Source organism: Rhinatrema bivittatum, chromosome 3 (assembly GCF_901001135.1).
Source record: "Rhinatrema bivittatum chromosome 3, aRhiBiv1.1, whole genome shotgun sequence".
NCBI classification, from domain to species: Eukaryota; Metazoa; Chordata; class Amphibia; order Gymnophiona; family Rhinatrematidae; genus Rhinatrema; species Rhinatrema bivittatum.
Window position 1 is genome coordinate 325,693,638 of NC_042617.1, and position 15,027 is coordinate 325,708,664.

Here is a 15,027-nt window from a genome sequence, read left to right on the forward strand (position 1 = left end):
TTTAGGTGAGGGAGCATGTGAGTTTGTGATTGAGAGCCTATGTGAAAGTAAGAGAAAGACAGCATGTGTGTCTGTGTGTGATTGAGAGCTGGTTTAGGTGAGGGAGCATGTGAGTATGTGATTGAGAGCCTGTGTGTAAATGAGAGAAACAGAGCATGTTTGTAAGCATGTGAATGAGAGTCTGTGTGTGAGAGAAAAAGATAGCATGTATGTGTGTGATTGAAAGCCTGTGTGTGTAAGCGTGAAAAGATAAACAGCATGGGCCGGATTTTATAAAATTGCTCGAGGGCGTGCTTTTGTTTGCGCACCAGGCACGAACAAAAGTACGCTGGATTTTATAAGATATGCGCGTAGCCGCGCGTATCTTATAAAATCCGGGGTCGGCGCACGTTGCCAGTTCCCTCCGCCCTTCGCCCTCCCCCCACCTTCCCCTCCCTTCCCCACCTAACCCCCCCCGGCCCTATCTAAACCCACCCCCCTACCTTTGTCGGCAAAGTTACGCCTGCTGGAAGGGCGTAACTTTGCACGCGCCGGCCGGCTGTCCCGCTCCGTGTTCTGGTCTGGGGGCTGGTCCGGAGGCCGTGGCCACAACCCCGGAACGCCCCTGGGCCAAAGCCACGCCCGCGGTGCTGCCCCCGAAACGTCGCGTCACTCGAGACACGCCCCCAAAACACCGCGTCATTCCCGGCACGCCCCGACACGCCCCCGACACGCCCCTCCATGCAAGCCCCGGATCTTACTCGCGTCCCGGAGCTTGCGCGCGCCGCCGAGCCTATACAAAATAGGCTCGGCGCGCGCAGGGGGGGTTTGGGGTAGGTTTTCGGGGGGGGGGGGGTATACGCGTATCCCTTTGAAAATCTACCCACATGTGTGTAAATGTGTAATTAAGAGCCTATATAAGTGAGAGAAAAAGCATGTGTATTTGTGAGTGACTGAGAGCATGTGTGTATGGGTGTATAATTGAGAGCCAGTGTGAGAGAGAGCGCTGGTATAAGAGAGAGGAGAAAGTTCCAAGAAAACCACCCCTCCTCCTGCTAATTCAAAACAATCTCAGGACACCTGGATATCAAACGTTTCCAGGTATCCAGAGCAAAAAAAATTTTCTATACTCATTTTTCATTACTGGGTCTTTGTGTCTGCTATTTTGAAATATTTTATTGGTATCTAGAAATTTTTTATATGAATTTTTAATTATTGGATATTCCACTCATCAGCTGTTTCGAAATAATCTGTTCTTTTTGTTAGTATGGTTTTACTGCTACTGATTTTATATTTCTTGATTTGTTTTATAAGGATGGGTGATGTTTCTTTTTTCCTTTATTACACTGCATTCAGAGACCCTGGCTTGTTTGCAGTTTCCAATTCAGTTTTTTCTGCATGCATCTAGTTATGCATTTTGGTCTCTTTATTCTTTGTTAGGTGAGGGTCAGCACATGTGATTTAGGTGAGGTTTTCTGCTGGCGTGTAGTTTCTGTGTTGGTGTCTTAAGGCCTGGTGTAATATTTCAGTGTTGCCTTTTCTTAGGTAAGGTGGTTACTGTTTAAGTGCTGGAAATTGGTGCTGTTTTGGTGTGGGATGTTTACTATTTATGCAATTTCTGTTCAGACAGAATATGTATCTTTTTCCTTGTGTCATTTTAAACAATAAAAATAATTACCGGACCTTTACTTTTTATTTCCGCCGTGAATTGTAATGAGCAGTGTGTCACACATGTGAGCGTGGCCTGTCCGGTGTGTCACGATGGGAAAAAGGTTGAGAACCACTGCTTTAGAGTAGAAGAGGACCGGAAGCGTACGCCAGCACTATTAAGTTGATCTTCACTCAGTCCTTTGAGTGAAGATCAACTTAATAGTGGTTGAAGAGGATTGATAAGTATAGCGTTGGGAAATCTTAGGTCTTAAAAAGGTTTGGAGAGAGGTGAAATAGTGGGATATATTCCTTAGAGTTTGTGTGTGTCTCTGAGATAATAAGCAAGCCAGAGGGTGTTAATTCTAATGTCTGTCTTTCCCACCCTCCCACCCCTAGCTCAACCCTTGATTTTTAGGCAAGAGACACTTTCTCATAAAAAAAATCAATCAGGCTCTTATCAAAATCATAATATTGCAGCAGCCCTTATTGAGAGTTTAATCATCCCCTTGTAGGACACAAGCAGATTAATTAATAATATACCTGTACATTTAAAGTACTCTAATTCCATCTCCTTTAGTAACCTAAACCTAACTAGGAACTCAACAAAATTAAGATGAAGGAAGCAGTCCAGCAGCAAGAGGGGGGCTTTCCAATCTTTTGCATTGAGTCACATGATTGATTTTTTACTCGCAGGTGAGAGATTGTATCTGTGCACCCAGTGCAAAGAGCTCCTGGCTCTCAAAGAATAGGTTCGATCTCTACAGACTAGAGTGACAGATCTGAAGGAGCTGAGGCAGATAGAGAGGTATGTTGATGAGACATTTAGGGACATAGTAGCCAGGTCCCAAATCCAGTCTGGCAGTCCCAGCGCTGCCTTGGATCAGAAAGGTCTCCCGGTTGGAGAAGATCACCCTGGTGTAGCAGGAAGTGTTCCTGTAGCAAGGACCTGCTCTCCTGGTGATGTATTGTCCTCTCGCACTGAGGACAAGTCTCCCAGGGCTACTGCCCAGGAGGAAAGGGTTAGGTTGGCTATCACAGTTGGTGATTTGATTATTAGAAATGTAGATAGCAGGGTGGCTGGTGGACATGAGGACCACCTGGTAACTTGCCTGCCTGGTGTGAAGGTGGCAGACCTCACACATCACCTATATAGGATTAGAGACAGTGCTGGGGAGGAGCTGGCCATCTTGATACATGTGGGCACCAACAATGTAGAAAAATGTGGGAAAGAGGTTCTGGAAGCCAAATTTAGGATTTTAGGTAGAAAGCTGGAATCCAGAACCTCCAGGGTAGCACTCTCTGAAATGCTTCCTGTTCCTCATGCAGGTCCTCAGAAGCAGGCAGAGCTCTGGAGTCTCAATGCGTGGATAAGACGATGGTGCAGGGAAAAGGGATTCAGTTTTGTAAGGACTTGGGGAACTTTTTGGGGAAGAGGGAGACTTTTACAAAAAGATGGGCTCCACCTTTTCCAGGGTGGAACCAGGCTGCTGGCGCTAACTTTTAAATAGGAGATAGAGCAGCTTTTATACTAAAACAAGGGGAAAGCCGACAGTCACTCAGCAGTGCATGGTTCGGAGGAATGTATCTTTGAAGGATATTAATGAAACAGGAGATTTAGGGCATCCCAACAGAGAGGTTCTAATAAAAGCAAACTTAGTCGATGTGCCTAAAATTAAAGAATCACCTAAACTAGAGAATTCCAAATTATCCCTATCAACTGAAAAGCAGGTTGTCAATGCAAACTTAGAAATGTCTGTATGCCAATTCCAGAAGTCTAAGAAGTAAGATGGGAGAGTTAGAGTGTTTAGCAGTGAATGATGAGATAGACATAATTGGCATCTTAGAGACCTGATGGAAGGAGGATAACCAATGGAACAGTGCTATATCAGGGAACAAAGGCCTTCCTCACTTGCTCTTACCACCAATGGGCTCCCCCGCCGACCATGAGGCGGAACCGCTCCTCCTCCACTGCCTGCCGCTGAATCTTCGGGCTACTCGCCGCCCTCCTCTTCACCAGCTCCCCAGCCAATCCGGAGCTTGGCGCTCCGGTGACATCAGGAGCCGGCGACCACAGGGGATTTAAATCCCGCCGTCCTCCCAGCATCCTTTCTTCGTGGTGACCCGACCCGCAGATGAACGGAGAGAGAAAAAGTGCTTGGGCCTGCGCAGTCGACGCTGCCTTCCTCACTTGCTCTTACCGCCAACGAGCTCCCCCGCCGACCACGAGGCAGAACCGCTCCTCCTTCACTGCCTGCCACTTAAACTTCGGGCTACTCGCTGCCCCTCCTCTTCACCAGCTCCCCAGCCAATCCGGAGCTTGGTGCTCCGGTGACATCAGGAGCCGGCGACCACAGGGGATTTAAATCCCTGCCGTCCTCCCGGCGTCACGCGCCGGGTGTCGCACGCCGAAGGAGTGTGACAAAGGGGCATCCCCCTTTGTGCGCCCCTTAGTGCGCACCTTCTTTAATCTACTCCACGCAGTTTCCCATCCAACCAATCCATCAACACCCTCGAACTTGAATTTCTAACTTGATCAGACACTGATTTCCAGATCTCTCCTCCATTATCCCAACTCAGTAAACTAACCTCCACCAGACCCACTCCACCACTGCCTCTGACTGCCCTACTCTTCCTCCACCCTGCCAATATCTCCTAGCCACTCACCGCTCTTGTACATTTTTCTGCAAAGATACAACTAATTATATATTAATTTGTAATCCTCCCTTGCCACAACTCCATGTTTTTACCTTATTAGCCATGTGGTACCCTCAATCTGTATCCCCTTGTTAATTTGCTAATACTTATGTATGCTTGTTCTCCCTAAAGATTGTTATTCTCTTCTGTATATTCGCCAAGTTCCGCTTTTTCCCTTGTTTATTGTATTTCCCTATTGTTATAAGTTAATTGTAAACCCTTAAAATAAAAATAAATAAATAAGATGGAAAAACCCTGTGGACTCCTCAAGCGGACTCTCGCCTCAAACAGACAATTGTGCTTCGTGTTGCAGGGCCTTCCATATCCTTGTTAGCCCTTGTCCGGTGATCTCTCCCAGCGGATGACAGACGCGCTCTAAATCGAGCTCCTTCATTCATCCAACCTTCTTCCAGCTTTTCACTCTTATCTTCCTAACAACAAGTATTCCGGACCCAGGTCTCATTTTACCAGCCTCCAGCATTCAGCATTCTTCCAACTTTCCACCAGCAATCATAATTACCATTCTAACACCAACGTTCCGGACACAGCTTTCCATTTAACCTGCCTCCAGAGTTCATCCAACCTTCTTCCAGCACTCATTATTATCATACTAACAACCAGTGTTCCGGACACAATCAGACCATAATGCCTTGTGGTCTCCCAATACCGATTCTCCATCACAGTTCTCTCCTCTCAGGAAAATCTTCTATGCTTTCCCATCCATACACCTACAAATCCCTCATACCCATCATGAATTCCCCTATCACCCAAATTCTAGGCCTCGCTCTATTTTCCCTTATATTATTCAACGCCCAATCTCTCACCAAGAAAACGCTGATCCTCAATGACCTTCTTTTTTTTTTTTAATAATTAATTCTTTATTCAAATTTTCCAATAAAACATAATACAACAATGTATTTTTCACATAATATAAGTAATCACAATGAGAGACATTCTCAATTCACAAATCAAATAAACGAAACATTCTCAATATATCTCTCATGTGAGTCTATAATGATTAACCATAAATATAACAAACATAAATCTACCTATGAGGGAGTGATTTCTATTTATTCTTAAATAACCGATACTTCTGACGTATTAGGGCTCTTACCTAGACTTTTTTTTATCCCTCAAGAAGTTCTCCAGGTGGGATGGCTCATTAAAGGAAAATTTCTTTCCCTGGTAATTGACAAAACATTTTGATGGAAATTTTAAATAAAAAGTAGCTCCAATTTCCAGGGTCTTACTCTTTAACATAAGGAAGTGTCTTCTACGCACTTGCGTAGGTCTAGTCACATCCGGAAAGACATAAATTTTTTGGCCACAGAATGACAAATCCTTATTCTTAAAGAATTTCCCCATTACTATATCCTTATCCTTCTCCAAGGAAAAAGATACAAATAATGTTGCCCTTCTATTTATAATATCCGTAGATTCTTCTAAGAAGGTAGATATCCCTATACTTTTATCCTCTAGCTGCCCATTGTTGTCACTAGGGCGCGCTGGGAAATAATAAATTTTTGATACCACCGGTATATCCTTATCTTCATACGCTAGATTTTCTTTCAAATATTTCAAGAACATTTCAATAGGTGACAATAATCTAGTGATTGGAAAATTAACAAACCTTAGATTTTTAATTCTCATTAAATTTTCCACAATTTCTATTTCAGCATGTAAGGAGTTACAATCAGTGATACTCATACACTCTCTCTCTTGAATATTCTGTATTTTTCCTTCTACAATTTTTAAAGTTGACTCTACTTCATTTAACCTTTTCCCTTGTTCCGATATAGACAACCTATTAACATTAACTAATGAGGATAGTGAGTTGTTAACTTGAACTAGGTTAGAGTCCAATTTTGTCAAAACCCTCCACAAATCTTCCATAGTCACATTAGCCGGGTCTACAGAATCAATCTGTGCCCGGTCTAAGGTAATTATTATATTACTTCTTCTGCCACTGTAGATTGTACAACAGGGCAGGAAACTGGATCAACAACAGTCAATGGAGATTGCATTTCCTGTGCACTCACATTTCCTGACGTCTTCTCAGCTTGCTGGACTTTTCCTGTGTTTCCTGGTAGTTGAGGAGGGGTTGGTTGGTTGCCTGGACTTAGAGAGGCATCTGAAATGCCTCGAATAGAGTCCATACATGGCGTTCCCTGCCGATTAATATGTGCGTCCATGGGACCAGTTTTTACTGTTGTTGGCGCCGAGGTAGTAAAACGCGCCTTCCTTTTCCGACCCATAAGTTGAGAACCTCGAGGTATGAAAGATTTCCAAGACTTATCCAGCCGGCCGCGGTCCTTCGCGGTCTAAGCCGCGCGCCGGCGGCACTACACGCCGACGTTCCTCGGGTTTTGTAGGCCCGGTCCCTGGATGATGATGTCAGGAACGCAGAATCAGCTGGCTCCAATTGAGCTCAGTTCCGATCTCACCACGCTCACAGAGGTAGGCCCTGCAGATTTTAATTGCAGTTCTGTGTTCCTCACCAGGACGGCTCTCTTTCACTCCCTCCAGTTCTCTCTTAGGGTCCCTCCGATTACCGACGCTCCTCGGGTTTTGTAGGCCCGGTCCCTGGATGATGGCGTCAGGAATGCAGAATCAGCTGGCTCCAATTGAGCTCAGGTCCGTTCTCACCACGCTCACAGAGGTAGGTCCTGCAGATTTTAATTGCAGTTCTGCGTTCCTCACCAGGACAGCTCTCTTTCACTCCCTCCAGTTCTCTCTTAGGGCCCCCCTCAATGACCTTCTTCTTGACGCAAATCCGGACTTCTGCGCCATAACAGAAACATGGCTCAAACCCACGAACACTGCTCTTATAAATCAACTACCAACACAAACCTACGATTTTTTCTCTATTCCCCGATGGAAAAAAAAGGGGCGGGGGTATTCTCCTAGCAGCCAAAAAAGATCTGAGATTCGCACAATATCCAGTTAACTCATCTGCTAAACTAAAAACAGGCCTTTTCAAATCAGAACATCTTCAAATCCTCCTTGTCTATGTACCCCCAGGCCTTCTAGATTCTGATGCTTCACCTATTCTTGAAATAACAGCTTCACACCTAAATTTGGACTCCCCAGCTATAATCCTAGGAGATTTTAACTTACATGTAGACAACCCCATACTCTCAACCAACTGCGAAGCATTCCTAACCACCATGTCAGCCATGGGATTCAAGCAGCTAATTAACAAACCTACCCACAAAGTGGGTCACACACTGGATCTCATCTTTGTGAACTCAGGTATCTCACACTCTGCACAACCGGCGTGCAAACAAGTCCCCTGGTCTGACCACGCATTAATCTCCACCACCATCTCGCTGGCACAAGCGAGCAACAATCACTTCCCCCTATCATCATTTCTTTACAGGAAATCTTGCTCCTCCGAGGACCTCAGCAAACACCTAGCCTTAGAACTCCCCCTCATAGACGTCTCCACCCCTAACTCTGCCCTCCACTCCTGGTCCAACATAACGGAAACAGTAGCAAACAAACTTTGTCCACTGACAACAAAAAAAACTCAAACACAATGCGTCCAAAAGACAACCATGGTTTAATGATGAACTTCGAAAACTCAAACATCATCTACGACAGAAAGAAAGTAAATGGCGTAAAGCACCATCACCGACTACCCTCTCTGCTTATAAACTCGCCCTCCACTTATACAAGAGCTCCACATTAAAAACAAAAAGGGACTTCTACGCTCATAAGATCCATGACCTCATCTTCGATTCTAAAGCCCTTTTTGCCTACGTATCTAATTTAAAACAAATCAATGCTCCTGACATTCCTCTCAACCAAGCCCAACCAAAATCAGATGAGTTGGCCCTCTTCTTCAGCAATAAAGTCACCAACCTCCTAACACAGCTGACGCCTAATACCTTCTTGCCTTCTAGCACACATCTCCACCCCAACAAAGACATATCCCTCCAATTCTTCAAACCCATTACAACATCAGAGATCCAAACAGTTTTGAAGAAAATGAAACCTTCTTCATATCCCTTTGACCAAATCCTGACCAAACTGCTCCTGCTAATCCCTGACACGATCTCCAAAGCTCTGGCTGACATTATAAATTGCTCCTTAGCCCAGGGAATCTATCCAGACGACCTTAAAATGGCCTCCATCAAACCTCTCCTAAAGAAACTGAACTTGGATCCTAAAGACCCCAACAGCTTCCATCCGATCTCCAACCTCCCATTCAAAGCCAAGGTCATGGAAAAATTAGTTAATACACAATTATCGGACTACATCGAAGATCACAAAATTCTGTTCCCTACTCAATACGGCTTCCGAAAAGCATTAAGTACTGAATCACTACTCATATCCCTAACAGACTACCTCATCATGGGCCTCGATAAAGGTCATGCCTACTTATTGATCCTCCTTGACCTCTCGGCAGCGTTTGATACTATTAACCACTCCATCCTCATAAATCAGCTGGAGAACATCGGCATAACAGGTACAGCACTGGCATGGTTCAAAACATTCCTTGGGAACAGAGGCTACAAGGTCAAAATACACAATAAAGAATCTCACTGTCCACTGTCATCCTTCCTCACTAGGAGTTCCTCAGGGTTCCTCCCTATCACCCATGCTCTTCAACATCTACCTTCTCCCTCTCTGCCAGTTGTTAACCAAACTGAACCTAAAACACTTCTTATACGCTGACGATGTCCAGATCGTGATCCCCATTAAAAAATCCATCATAAAAACGTTATCCCCAATCCTCAAAGACCTACACCGGTTGCCAATTCACTACAGAATCTTGTATAAGTCCATTACTACCATCTACAAAGCTATCCATCACCATGCTCCGCTCAACCTACAAATCCCTTTCAGAAAACATACCTCCTCCAGACCCATCAGAGAGTCTTATAGAGAATCACTACATGTGCCACACTCCAAAACCTCTCAACATAAATCCCTTAGAGACCGGGCCTTCTCCACAGCAGGACTACCTCTATGGAACTCCATCCCACCTGATCTGCGACAGGAACCCTGCCTACTTACTTTCAGGAAAAGGCTCAAAACGTGGTTATTTAAGAAAGCCTTTCCAGACCCCAACTGAACCTTAACTCACCGTCAATTTACTCTCAGACATTACCGCAATGCTGTAAACAATAACATTGTAAATTCCATTACATTGTAAATAATTGCTCTTTCTGTTAAATTCCTATTGCCTTTTTTTTTCTTCTTCTACTCCCAGTTGTGTACATCCCTGTTTTATTGTAACTGCAACGTTTTCGCTCCACACCTGTTAAAGTTTTATTATATCTTTTCATTTTACACCCCTTGTTAAATGTAAACCAGCATGATGTGATACCTATTGCGAATGCCGGTATAAAAAAACACTAAATAAATAAAAATAAAAAATAAACAAAACAAATTATATTGCAGTACTAGGGAGGATAAACTTGGTGGCTGATGGTGCTTTATATCCGGGATGGCATAGACTCCAACAGAATAAAGATCCTGTAAGAGACTAAATGCACAATTGAATCTTTATGGGTAGAAATTTCTTGTATGTTGGGGAAGACTATAGTGACAGGAGTATACTACTGTCCACCTGGCCAAATTGGTGAGACGGACAGTGAAATGCTAAGAGAAATTAGGGAAGCTAACCAATTTGTTAGTGCAGTAATAATGGGATATTTCAATTACCAAAAAATTATAATCAAGGAGAGTCAATACAGTAAACCACGTGGTAAACTGTAAACAATGAGGGAAACCAAATTTTTATTTGTCAAATATAGCCTAAGTGACGGAGTCAGAAAGTCTGACGTTGTGATTTCTCAAAAAGAACCCAACTGGTATTTTAATCATTCACCATCAGTATCAAAAATCGTGAATTTTTTATTAAATATCAAAAATGTTTTTTATCTTAATTTTTATCATTTTCATTAAACGTCTATATAGACATTAGACTCCAATTTAAATCCAAGAAGAAGATTTAGGCAGCAATCTCTTTGTTGTAAATAATAAACACAGCCCTACACGGCCGGTATTTCATGGTGATGCTTCATCAGGGGTATACAAGAATTAATGTCACTAGAGTTTTTGTCTGAAATTATCAAAAAAGCATACTCTTAGTAAGATGTTATAAATAATGAAGGAAATAAGTACTTATCTTGACTCCGTAGGCTAACGTTTCAAAATGGACTCGGCGACTCTACTGTCTTCTTCATAGGAAAAGAGGAAACGAGGCTGACGTAAACATCTCATTAAACAGAACACCCAAGCAGACGTGATGTCAGACAGTGATGTCACTGAAAATGCAAATTATATATGAGCAATTCTTAAATCAAAACCAACTTTCAGAAAGATCAAACACAAGGAAGACAATGTAATAATCTAATTTCTTGTGTGTTTCCTGATGAAGTATTAAGCTTAGCCCTGTGTAACTTAGAAATAAAGCATTATTAAGATAAACAGTTTGGTGAATTCTCTAAGCAGATGGACAGGAAAGATTGCTGTGAAATAAGGAGGTACACACATCAGGGAGGTGTGGTTGGAAATACTAACTCATCTCCCTACTACAGAAATGAAGGTTCCAGACCAAGATTAGAGCTCTTTATATAAACTGTCATGAAGAAATCACAGCATATAGGAACTTTGAATAGAGAGGTGGTCAAGTACTTTGGTTTTCTGTCACATAGTGAATTAGGAAATGCTTTTGAGAAACATATTCACAGTATTCCGGGACTTTACTAAGGAGCACATAAGTCGTAGAGCTAGATAGATTGAAAGTCCCCAGTGAAGCAGAAAATAGAATCAGAAGAGCCTAGAAGGGTCCAGGTGGCACATATTAGCCATCTTCAGGATGTTTAAGCAAAGGAGCTTGCTTGTATGACCCCAGTGGCCTAATGGATAAGGAACTGGCCTTCTAAGCCTGGGATTGTGGGCTCAAGTCCCACCTGGGGTGGGTTGTGATGTTTTATAGCTACATCTTCATCCTGCCATTGTTTTCTGCCTCACAGTGACCTGCAAGTCATAAACAGTATCCAGAGAAACAATGATGCTTCATGTCACAAGTATAAACCCAATGAGCAGTGCTGAACACCTTGGAAGACATGCAGCCTAGGATGGCAGCATTCAAACAGATGAAGGGTATACATAATATAAAAACGGTGAGAATACATTTGTGCAAAGCTCATGTTCTAACACTTTTATCATATGAAGAAGAAGAAGACAGACCCAGCTGTAATCTCAGGAAGAATTTCTATTCAGAAAAGGAGAAGGAGAAGTAAAACAGGTCTCTAGAGCATACAGATGTGGAAGGAATAGCAAAGGGGATTGACCTGCAACAGGGTTATTGGAAAGAGAAGGTGGGAGAGATCATCACCTAAGAGCCTTGTTCACAAACGACCCTTTCCCAGTCTGTATTTATGGCAAGATTCATTTGTGAATATGGCTCAAATGTAACTATCAGATATTGTGGAACCAATTGTGGGAGAAGAAAAACTGATACTTCACGCATATCCAGCATAGGGGAGAAGAAAAACAACCAATAAAGGCTGAATAACATAGTCTGGGTAAAACAAATAAGCATGGGTGTAGCTTGCTTATTGCGGCGGTTACTACCCCTACTACCCCTAACTAATCAAGCTAGATATTTCACTTGGATGCAGCTCCATCACTGCTCTCTACATTAATGGTGGGGGTGGAAGGGAAATAGAACCAAAGAGCTAAGAGAAACAGATAAGTATGAGAAAAAAATGTGTGAAGCTTGCTGGGCAGACTGGATGGGCCGTTTGGTCTTCTTCTGCCGTCATTTCTATGTTTCTATGTTTCTATAACTAGAAAGCATGGTAGGCTACATGGGCCTTGGCATCCTCACCTGCCAACAAATTCAGTATTTCAGTGCTTCCTTTACCTCAACACTCCTAACGTTAAGACATTCTGTAGCAAAAATGACTGCAGATTGGAAACTGAACAGCTGCTTGCCTTTCCAAGGGCAGATTCTCTGGGCACTATAGGACATATCTGGATTCTAGATTCACATCATCTTTCCTGTCGTGCTTCTCTCTGCAGCTAATTCCAGTTTCTCTGATAGTACCCACGTGAAGCACTCTGCCCTAGCACTATAGGGGTATTATGGTTCCCGGTGCTGAAGAAGTATAGTGAGAAGAATCTGAATTGGGTTTGAGAGGCTATGGAAGTTGTTTCCCAGAGTCTTTTTAACCCAAACCTTCTGCCCTCCTGGTTCCAGTGGCCTAATGGAAGAGGCCCTGGTCTCTACAACTCCTGCCTTCGTGTTCCTGAGACTACGCTGCCTAGCCTTTGCTCCTGGACCCTGTCTGGCACCCGCTCCTTGGGGGTCAGTGTACGCTCCTACGGGGACTTGCTCTCCTGGCCTACCCCGCTCCTCGGGCTGGCTCTGTGCCTCCTGGGCTCTATTCTGCAATGCCTTCTACTTCTCAGAATTTTCCCTGGAACACCGCAGCAACCTGTGAGTTCCATGACAGGGCTTCCCCGCTCCTCGGGGTTGTGCCTGTGTTCTACATAAGACTGTATGCACCTCCCCGCTGCTCGGGGCCGTGCCTACAAGGGTCAAGAGACTCTCAGAGCTTTCCCACTCCTTGGGATTGTGCTTTCATATATCTTTGTGACTGTCAGCTTCCCCCGCTCCTTGGGCTTGCGTCTACACTAAACTGCCGACATTCCACCGCTTTCCAGGACACTGCCTACGTCAGCAGCAGAGATCTGGCTCGAGCTTCCCTGCTCAGCGGGTTGGCCTGCGTGTTTGCATTAACGCCCTCTACACTGCACAAGCTCTGCCCCTCCGGGCTGCCTTTCCAGAGAACCTCCTGCACAGCAAGTCTTGCGCCTTCCGCTGCGTGGTCTGTCTGGCACCTCCTCCCTTCAGGGCCTCAGCCGAGGTTCTGCCTCCAGCCTGCCATCCTACTGGGGTAACCTCCTGATCCCTGGGGACCTCTCCATCACTGTGCTGAGAGCTCCCTGCTGTGCCTATACCTCGCCTCCCAATGGTGCGGACCTGTGGGGCTCCTCCCCACAGGTGGCAACAACTCGCATCTCAAGCCAAGGGTCCACACACCCACAAATCATAACACTACTATTAATCAAGTTGACTTAGGGAATAGTCACTGCTATTACTGGCATCAGTAGCATAGGATCTTCTTAGTGTTTGGTAACTTGCCAGGTTCTTATGGCCTGGATTGGCCACTGTTGGAAACAGGATGCTGGGCTTGATGGAACCCTTGGCCTGACCCAGTATGGCAATTTCTTATGTTCTTATCCAGCTGTCTGATCACAGAGTAAATGCTAGCAGAGACTTGCATACAAATGCTAAAAAGCCTATCTTTCTGATCCACTAGTAGAGATTGCTTAAATTCTCACCAGTGTCACAGACATCAGCTCTGTCTGCTCTCTGTGGCCTGGACCTCAGAATTCTAAGGGGGCAAGATCTGTTCCCTGGGCAAAGCCATCCAGAGCTGAGAAGGTCTTCACCTTGTCACTCGCCAGCAACAAGGTGGCTCGGCTCCTCTATTCAGGTACACCTTAGAGTAAATCAGTCCTCTCAGTCATGGGTGAATGGAGCTCTGCCAGGAGAAGTGACAGCATTCAGATGTGTCGTCTTCTTTTGATGGATAACGATCGGCCAACAACGACCCTGAGTGCTTGCATCCCACTACTCTTAAGAACTTACCTATGCATAATTCAGTAGCTTCAAGCATAATCAGCTGACTGCATAATTAAGGCTTTCAATCAGCTGATTTTGCATCCTTTCTCCCTTTGTTTCTTTCTCCAGGTTCATCAAGCGGCCAACCTGATGAATGCCAGTTGTTCACCTCTGACAGTGCACTGGAAAGTGTGGCTCTCAGATTGACCCTAGAGCCATAAACAGAGGCAACTCGCATTCTGGCTGTGCAGATTCACACAGTACCAATTCTCCTAGTGTTTCTCTTGGCCAATTTTGGCTCCAGTTATAAATCTGTACGACTTGGTCAGGTACACAGCAACTGCAAAGTATCTCTCTCTCTGCTGCACTTGGCTTCCCATAGCCAAACAGGTCAATCTTGCCCTTTTTTACTGACATCAGAGAGTCCATCTTAGCTGCTTTGTCCTGTTAGCAGGAACTGGGATATTCCCTACCTAAGCAGAGAATGCTCCTATCAAAAGTCAAACAACTATTGAATTTGCAATTAGCTCTAGTGTTTGTATGAAAGAAGTGCTAACCTCAGAAAAGCATAAAAGTAGTGAATTTCGTGGAAGAAAAACAGATCAAGGATCTCTAGTTTACTACTTCTTCACCTCAGTCAGTGTCTCCTATCAAACATAGGGCTGCATTCAACAGAGACTGTCTCTGTAGATGATATGCTGTGGGAAAATATACTCTGCACCAATGAATTCTTGTTCTGTACAAGTTCTGTACATGTAGACATGTACAGAACTTGTTGCCAAGCCGGCTAGCCGGGGGTCAAGGTGGAGCTTAAATACCGAAGTCCAATGACGTCATCAAACAGGGATGATCCCGAGGTTCCCGCCGAAGAGGCTTCAAAGCTGGGGCCAGTGACACGCGCACGTGCCTAGGAAGGCCCAAAGTCGTTGTGGGTGGTAACGGCGTCCATGCCTCCATGAGGAGTCCCGGGGAATGCAGGGGTGTAGACTGGCCTGCACCGTGAGCAGACCCAGGGAGAGCAGGAGAGTGGTGCAAGAAGTAAGTTCATACGG